Source organism: Macaca fascicularis, chromosome 2 (genome assembly GCF_037993035.2).
Source record: "Macaca fascicularis isolate 582-1 chromosome 2, T2T-MFA8v1.1".
In the NCBI taxonomy this organism is placed as follows: Eukaryota; Metazoa; Chordata; class Mammalia; order Primates; family Cercopithecidae; genus Macaca; species Macaca fascicularis.
Window position 1 is genome coordinate 2,020,632 of NC_088376.1, and position 8,725 is coordinate 2,029,356.

Below are 8,725 nucleotides of genomic sequence, written 5' to 3' on the forward strand. Positions count from 1 at the left end.
ATGACCTCATGATCCGCCTGCCTTGGCCTTCCAAAGTGCTGGGATTACAGGCATGAGCTACAGTGCCCAACCAAGAATAATTTTTTTCAAGAAATATTCAGTCTACAGAGTCCCAGTAACGGAGGTAACAAATATACACATGGTAGCATTTCATATTCATGAATTTGTTCAGCTTGGGAACAATGGAAATTCAGTTTTTTCTTTTTTCTTTTCTTTCTTTTTTTTTTTTTTTTTTTTTTTTGAGTGGAGTCTTGCTCTGTTGCCCAGGCTGGAGTGCAATGGCACAACATCGGCTCACTGCAACCTCCACCTCCTGGGTTCAAGCGATTCTCCTGCCTCAGCCTCCCGAGTAGCTGGGATTACAGGCATGCCCTACCATGCCTGGCTAATTTTTTTTTTTCTTTTTTTGATTTTTAGTAGAGATGGGGATTCTCCATGTTGATCAGGCTGGTCTCGAACTCCCTACCTCAGGTGATCCACCCGCCTTGGCCTTCCAAAGTGCTGGAATTACAGGCGTGAGCCACCACACCTGGCCAAGTGATGTTTATTTGAAAGTCACAATTAGTCAGAAAAAGGAAAGGCAGATATGTTAGCATTCTCAAGGACATGTATATAGAGAAAAAGATGTTTCTAAGGAATTGGTTCACATAGATTATGGAGGTTGGCTAGTCCAAAATCTGCAGCGTGAGCTGGCAGGCTGGAGAACTGCCTCTTCCTCCAGGGAGCACCGTCTTTTTGTTTCAGGCCTTCAGTGGACTGGACGGGGCCCACTCGCATTGTGGAGGGTAAATCTGCTTTGCTTGAAATCCACCGATTTAAATATTAATCTTTTCCAAAAATATCCTCACAAAGACATCCAGAATAATGTTTAACCACATACTGCTCTGAAAAGTCAATGGGTTCATTTTTTTTCTATTAAAAAACCCCACCACATAGCTGGGTGCTGTGGCCCAGCTCAGCTGATACGTAAAATTAAGATATTACGGCAGCGCTGAGAGAGACAGAGTTTCCATCTCTGCTACTGTGTTCTGTTCTTGTGTAAAAATGTAACACTTAGGGCCTCGGTTTTCCTCTTTGTAAAACAAAGGGTTTGGACTAAAAGATCTCTAAGTTTCCTTCCAGCTTTAAAGTTCTTTTAAAAATTGTAGTAGGCTGGGCACAGTGGCTTGCACCTGTAATCACAGCAATCTGGGAGGCCGAGGCGGGCAGATCACTTGAGGTCAGGAGTTCGAGACCAGCCTGGCCAACATCGTAAAACCCCGTCTCTACTAAAAACACAAAAATTATCTGGGCGTGGTGACGCGCACCTGTAATCCCAGCTACTCAGGAGACTGAAGCAGGAGAATCGCTTGAACCTGGGAGGCGGAGGTTGCAACCTCGTGATCCGCCCGCCTCGGCCTCCCAAAGTGCTGGGATGACAGTCATGAGCCACCGCACCCAGCCTTGTGTGTGTGTTTTATAGCAGCCATCCTAATGGGTATAAGGCAATATCTCATTAAGATTTTGATTTGCATTTTCCTAATGACTGGTGCTGTTGAGCATCTTTTCATAGGTTTGTTAGTTATTTGTGTATCTGTTTTAAAGAATTGTCTCCTTAAGCCCTTTGCCCATTTTTTTCATAATTGAGATTTTATTGGTTGAGGATCAGTACAGACATTTCAATTTGTACACAATTCTTAACATAGGTAACGAAATTCTAAAAAGCCATGTATTGTAATTATTTTTTAAAGTTATTCCAGTGACTTTCTAGCTTAAAATTTGAAGCAAATTTTCCTTAAGAGGCTATCAAGTACCAGTATCTTCACATGTTGGTCAGCTGTTAAATGTGGCCCACCAGTTCACAACTGAATAGCATGTACACTACATATTCAAATCTGTAATCTTTCACAGCACAGGAACGAAGTTATTAGGAAAACGGGACTAACAACCAAAGATGTTACAGAGTGCACACGATTCCGACAGGGAGCGAGCGCCATGATTGAGGGGTGGTTTGCTTTAGGAAACAATTCTACTAAAACACATGAGAATAGAAGTAAAATAAAATGTTCAAGACATTAAATGCAGGACTGACTCCATATTGCCATTTAATATGCTTTGTATTCTAGGATATAAAAACTAACCCCCCCATCTATGGAATGTTAAGCTGACACCAGAGACAGTCAAAGCCTCCCATAATTCAACATCCCACACTAGTTTCTGGTTGTACCAAAAAATAACCAGCAAATGATTTCACCTCTTAAAAAAAAAGCATTTACACCTAAAAAATGGGATGAGGTGGGATTCCCTCCTTCGTAAAAATGTTTCTAGAGCTACTAGAACACTTGCATTTACAAAATAGTTGATAAAAATATTCCTCTGGGTTGTACAAGAAGGGACACGGGGACCACTGGTGAGACGTGGTATATGGTATTAATCAGACGTGGCTTCTTTCTCTCCTGCTTCGTCAGAGGCTGGACTCTCCTCGGTTTTCATTTCCCCGTTTTCTGCAGGTAAATCTTCTTCAGTTTCTTGGTTAGCCACTTCGGCCTGTTTCCCTTTGCTCCCCTTTTCCCTTTTGTTTGCACTTTTTTGTCTGAAGATTTATCCTTCGCTGCTGCCTTTTTCGGCTTCGCTTCCACTTTTGCGGGAGGTTTAGCTGACAACAGCACCCATCTCCTCTCAGGCTCTTCCTTGGCGGCCCCTTCGGCAGAGCTGACCTGCGGGGAGAAGGAGACGGGGAATGGAGGTGGGCCGCAGTCCCAGGACCCGCGCGCCCGCCCGGCCCCGAGAACAATCCCTTTGCCCATTTTTACGTGAGGTTGTTTGTTTTTGTTGTTGTTGTTGAGTTATAAAAGTTCTTGATATATATTCTGGATATTAACTCCTTATCAGATGTGTGATTCACAATGTTCTCTCCTGCCTAGTGGTTTGTCTTAGCCCTCTGTTGATTGCATCCTTTAATGCGCATAAACTCCTTTAAGCCTATGAAATTTGGGGTTGCAACTCTTTCTCCCATAGCTACAGGCTGAGGACCTTAACCTCTCTGTCCTACATGAGTGGTGTTCCTGCCCTCCTATCTCTTCGATGGTACGTATTTCAGAATAGAACTCTAAGTTCTTACTGCTGGAATCGGCTTTGGAATTCTTGTCCAACCTCATTTTACTCATGGACAAACAAGGCCCTTTGTGAGCAACAGCTGGATCTAAAGTGTGAGCTTCTCTCTCCATCCAGCGCCCTCTGCACTGTGATGCAGCTTGACGAGGCAGCTGGTCGTTTTAATGAGCTCCTCAGGAATCAGAAGCAATTACAGGAAAAGACAACCAGGCTATTAAGAGGGAATTTCATCCTATTGAAACTCTGCTATGGGGAAACGTGTGTGTTTGTTATAGGTAATCTAGTTACATTTTCAAAACCCTTTTTACTTTCTAAAAGCAACTACATATATTCTAGGACTGTGAGTGCTGGTTTCTGGTAAATGGGGAGTTGCTTAGAAACCAGGAATGAGGGATGGAGACCAGAGGTCTCCTGTGGATGAAGTATAAACAGTAATTCTTCTTTTTTTTTTGAGACAGAGTCTCGTTGTGTTGCCCAGGCTGGAGTGCAGTGGCACGATCTTGGCTCACTGCAAGCTCCGCCTCCCGGGTTCACGCTAGTCTGCCTCAGCCTCCCGAGTAGCTGGGACAACCGGCGCTGCCACCATCCCCGGCTACTTTTTTTTTTTTTTTTTTTTGTATTTTTAGTAGACAGGGTTTCACCATGTTAGCCAGGATGGTCTCAATCTCCTGACCTTGTGATCCATCCCCCTCAGCCTCCCAAGGTGCTGGGATTACAGGCATGAGCCACCGCGCCCGGCCATATAAACAGTAGCTCTTCTAAGGAATCGGTACTAACCTTGGAAAGAAGATGAACATAATTTTTCTCTGCGCAACCTCTACCCCTCTTCTGATGAAGGCACCTGCTTTTCTTGAGGGCCTGCTCCTCCATAAACCTGAGCCCATGTCCTTTGGGTGGAGCTTCAGGAATCGGCATATGAGTCAGTCCAGAAAAATCCGCACATCTCATTGGCCAGCCACAGCGACTAATTGCAGAAGAGGCGTTTGACCCCAGGTCACGCCAAGGGGATTCCGTCCCGGGACTTTTGCTGCACTGTTTTGAAAGAGGCCCTCTTTCCCCTGGTATTGCTAAACTGGCAGGACGTGGGCCTGAAACTGCCAGAACGTACCTTGATCCCAGCCGGGTAGAGTCAGGGGGGAGCAGGGCTGAGAGCTGGAGACACAGATTCCTGAAAGCATTGTTTGAGCGCGCGGATCCAGTCTTGCCTTAAATCAGACTTTTTAGTAACATGAGCCGATCAGTTCCTCTGCTACGCCAATTTGAGTTTAACTTATCGTTAGTTAATAAGTATAATCATTTAAACACTAATGATTAAAATAGTCCTCATTAGTCCAGATTGTACTTTAAGTTGCTTGCATACATTATCTGGAGGAAAGTATAAAAATAATAGGCTATCAATAGTGAGACTAATATTAAGTTCTTTTAGGTAATGAAAAGTCAAACTGATGGGAAAAGTTCTGTGGGAAATTGTGTGAAGCTATGTTAACAGTAAGAAAAGTGACTAGGTTTTGCTGTAAGTAAATGGATGGTCACACTTTCGGGAAATAATAATTTAAATTCTATTTCTAGTATGACAAGTGGCAAGGCAAAGAATGAGTCATGAAGGGCTCTTTAAGAACATACAGTGCAAAGATGCTACTGTACCGTAACATGTTAGAAAAATATAGTAGAACTAAAACAGGTAACGTGATGGACGGTGAAAAGGTGTAAAAACAAACAAACAAAAGGTGGCCAGATGCAGTGGTTCACGCCTGTAATCCCAGCACTTTGGGAGGTCGAGGTGGGCGGATGACTTGAGGTCAGGAGTTCGAGACCAGCCTGGCCAACATGGTGAAACCCCATCTCTACTTAAAAATAGAAAGAAAAAAAAATTAGCCGGCATGGTGGCAGGCGCCTATAATCCCAGCTACTCGGGAGGCTGAGGGAGGAGAATCACTTGATTCCAGGAGGCAGAGGTTGCAGTGAGCCAAGATCATGCCACTGCACTCCAGCCTGGGCAGCACAGCAAGGATCTGTCTCAGCACAACACAAAACAAACAAAACCAACAGGTAACATTCATCCCACTGTTGCGTAGACTCACAATGGGCCGAATGTATTCCGTCCGAGCTTCCAGATCCACGGTCCACCCCCTCCCACCCTGCTCTCCTCTCAGCAGACCTGCGTCCTTTGGCTTCTAGCTGGAGTCCCTAACAGGGATCCCCGTCAGGGAGGAGAGAGTGGTTGTGTGTGTTCCCCTGGTTTCCTCCTACAGGGGCTTCCTCAGGGAGCTGCTTCCCTAGATCACAGGTCACAGGGCTTCTCAAGGAGCCTCTCCCCGGCGTGTGTGGACTCTGCCTTTTGGGTTCAGAGGTCACAGGGCTTCCCAAGGAGCCCCTCCACGGCGCGTGTGGACTCTCGCCTTTTGGGTTCTGATCACCATTGCCTCCCCCAGACCTAGGGATAGTAACAGCCCTTTGGGGCAAGTCCTGGGTTCCCGCATTCCCATGACCACACTGTGTACTGGTCCCTTTATTAAACCCTCCTCGAACTGCCTAGCTTGCAGGTGCCAACTCTTTGCTATAATATGACGTCATATGTCATCATGCACATTCTTTTTTTTTTTTTTTTTGAGACGGAGTTTTGCTCTGTCCCCCGCTGGAGTGCAGTGGCGCGATCTCAGCCGCTCACTGCAACCTCTGCCTCCCGGGTTCAAGCGATTCTCCTGCCTCAGCCTCCTGAGTAGCTGGGATTACAGGCGCACACCACCACGCCCGGCTAATTTTTGTGTTTTTAGTAGAGATGGGGTTTTGCCATGTTGGCCAGGCTGATCTCGAACTCCTGACCTCAGGTGATCCACCCGCCTCGGCTTCCCAAAGTGCTGGGACCACAGGCATGAGCCACAACACCCAGCCGCACAATGCACATTCTATGTCCATATTTGGAAAATTACCTTTGATTGTGAGTGTTTAGCCTCAAAAAAACAGCAAGGCAGGCAAAGTCGAAAGGAGGGAAGTGAAGAGATCAAGAGATGGGAGTATGCAGCCATTTCGGGACCGATCAAATGTGATGCCTGAGCTTACAATCTTCACATTAATAACTTACAGTTTGATTATAGACTAGAATATTAGTATAGGGAGCACATCTTAAACCCGGAGATATGCTTTAAATAAATAAAATGGAGTATTACCTCATGCAGAAGTTTGTACACTCACGAAATTCATTACTCTAAGAGGCAGTACAATTTGAAAGTAAAAATCAATTCCAAATGGCTTAAATACACAAATGAAGGAATTTTAAGTCACCCAGGGAAACTTGAATTTTGAGGTTAATATCAAGATATGAGAGAGGTAAATGGACTAGAGCTGATCTGGAAATTCTTATGTTTAATAATAAAGGAAATTTTGAACATAAATAAAACTTACGTTAGCTTCTCATTTTCCGCCTTAGTTGGCACTTCTGAAAACATACACCTTATATAATACATTTACCTCTCTCCTTTGAATTCTGAACTACTATCTGCTGCCCTCTCAGGATGTTTTAACCTGGAGTCCATGGATTCTAGGGGGTCTGTGGATAGAATTGTATTTCAGCGTAGTCTATTTCTTCTCCTTGAGTATGTATTTCATTTTCTACATTTAAAAACATGATTCTGAGGAGTCCACAGGAGCTGCCAGAGCACCAGAGGGCTGTGTGGCAAGATGAAGTTTAAGATTCCCTTGTAGGCCGGGCGCGGTGCCTCACGCTTGTCATCCCAGCACGTTGGGAGGCCGAGGTGGGCAGATCACCTGAGGTCAGGGTTTGAGACCAGCCTGGCCAACATGGTGAAACCCTGTCTCTACTAAAAATACAAAAATTAGCCAGGTGCGGTGGTGCACACCTGTAGTCCCAGCTACTCAGGAGGCTGAGGCAGGAGAATCACTTGAACCTGGCAGGCGGAGGTTGCAGTGAGCCGAGATCACACGGCTGCACTCCAGCCTGGGTGAAAGAGTGAGACTCCGTCTCAAAAAAAACAAAGATTCCCTTGTAGACCAAACCAGCTGTCTGGATTTCCCAGGGCACTGCCTTGCTTCACAATTCTTGTAAGGGTCCTGGTTAACAGGGCACTTCTCAGCCTTTGGAGAGACAGGGATCTCTCTCCACTTTGGTGTGGATGCAGAAGCACAGAGACTAGAGTTGAGGCAGAAATGAGTAAGAAGCTCTCCCCGCCCAGGGCCTGTTTGGGAAGGAGGAAGCTCAGCTGCCAGGATCATCTTCCAGGCCCAGAACAAGCAGCACCTCCCTTCCCTGACTGCTGCCAACATGGACTCTCTCTGCAGTTCCACTCCCTGATCCCATCCTGCATGACTGGATGCACTTTCGGACCAAGCACTGGGACAAAACTAAATTTAAAAATTTAAATTAGGCCGGGTGCAGTGGCTCACGCCTGTCATCCCAACACTTTGGGAGGCCAAGGTGGGCAGATCACCTGAGGTTGGGAGTTTGAGACCAGCCTGGCCAACATGGAGAAACCCCGTCTCTACTAAAAATACAAAATGAGCTGGGTGTGGTGGCGCACACCTGTAATCCCAGCTACTTGGGAGGCTGAGGCAGGAGAATCACTTGAACCTGGGAGGCAGAGGTTGCAGTGAGCGGAGATGGCACCATTGCACTCTAGCCTGGACAACAACAGCAAAAATCCATCTCAAAAAAAAAAAAAATTATTAGTGGGGTGTGGTGGCACGTGCCTGTAATCCCAGCTACTCAGGAGGCTGAGGCAGGAGAATTGCTTGAACCCAAGAGGCAGAGGTTGCAGTGAGCCGAGATCGCACCACTGCACTCCAGCCTGACAAAGACATGTTCTTGAGAACAAAAGGTTTTTTTTTTTTTTTTGAGGCGGAGTCTCGCTCTGTCACCCAGGCTGGACTGCAGTGGAGCGATCGCAGCTCACTGCAAGCTCCGCCTCCCGGGTTCACGCCATTCTCCTGCCTCAGCCTCCCAAGTAGCTGGGACTACTGGCGCCCGCTTGTATTGTTTAGTAGAGATGGGGTTTCACCGTGTTCACCAGGATGGTCTTGATCTCCTGACCTCGTGATCCGCCCGTCTCGGCCTCCCAAAGTGCTGGGATTACAGGCGTGAACCACCGCACCCGGCCAAAAGGTTCTTTAATTCCCTACATAGGCCCCTAGTGACCACCGCCATCTCATTAATAAATGGCTTTCATTCTTGGGCTCAGTGAACAAAATGGCTTGTGGCGTGTGGAACTGAGTGTCTTTACGCTTTTGAAAATTGTACTAAATTCTTGTCTCCAGAGGTTTGGCCCTTAGTCAATGCCTGGAGGGAAATTTATTTGCAAAACTCCCCACTCTCTGGAAAATTATTTGTTCTGGTCAGATTCCTGGAATTCATATCTAGATACTGGGGTGTCTCACAACGGGTGTCTGTCACAATTTTTTCTGCCACTTTGGGTTGAGTTTTCCTCCGGGCGTGTCAGTTCTAAGAATGCTCCTTCGACAGAGAAAACAGAAGCAACATACGCTGGGGAGTTTCTGCTTTCTCTTGTCACCCACCAGCATGACAACACTGACCGCAAACAGCGTATCCCCTTTTTTGCTTTGAATATGACTTTATGAAGTCCTTGTACAGGCCTCAGTTCACGTGAGGCTTTCACTTTCT

General features: G+C 46.2%; 1 pseudogene; it reads right to left on the reverse strand.

Annotated features, from left to right (window-relative positions):
- Positions 1-1,610: 1,610 nt before the first annotated feature.
- LOC102146611 (non-histone chromosomal protein HMG-14-like) lies at positions 1,611-4,059 on the reverse strand (annotated as a pseudogene).
- Between the last annotated feature and the right edge of the window lie 4,666 nt (positions 4,060-8,725).